This window comes from Mastomys coucha, unplaced genomic scaffold (genome assembly GCF_008632895.1).
Source record: "Mastomys coucha isolate ucsf_1 unplaced genomic scaffold, UCSF_Mcou_1 pScaffold17, whole genome shotgun sequence".
In the NCBI taxonomy this organism is placed as follows: Eukaryota; Metazoa; Chordata; class Mammalia; order Rodentia; family Muridae; genus Mastomys; species Mastomys coucha.
In genome coordinates this window covers 34625799-34626184 of record NW_022196899.1, presented here as the reverse complement: position 1 = coordinate 34626184, position 386 = coordinate 34625799, and the positions used below count along the sequence as shown (strand labels likewise).

The following is a 386-nucleotide window of genomic DNA, read 5'->3' as shown; positions in this document are numbered from 1 at the left end:
GGCTCAGAAGGTAAGGGCACTTGCTGGGCAAATCTAACCACCTGAGTTTAATACCTGAGTCCCACAGTGGAAATAAAAGAACCAACTCTGTAAAGTTGTCCTCTTACCTCCACACATACACACCATGGCACACATATGCCCACACTCAGAAACATACATATCATATGTACACAATAATAAATAAACAATAAAAAAGAAAAGCCCTTAAAAACAATTTTGAAGCATAAAGGAAAAATGCCCTTGTTTATTTAACTTAAATTTCTTACCCCTTAAGTATTCACATTAATACATCTTATAGTACATGTGAAATATGACAACATGTGAGTTATGCAAAGTATACTATATTAAAGAGCAAGTCAAATAGCAAAGGACCTAACAATTTTGGA

General features: G+C 34.2%; 1 protein-coding gene across 1 annotated transcript in view; it reads right to left on the bottom strand.

Annotated features, from left to right (window-relative positions):
• Larp1b (La ribonucleoprotein 1B) overlaps positions 1 to 386 on the bottom strand; it is a 91716-nt gene that overhangs the window by 62642 nt on the left and 28688 nt on the right.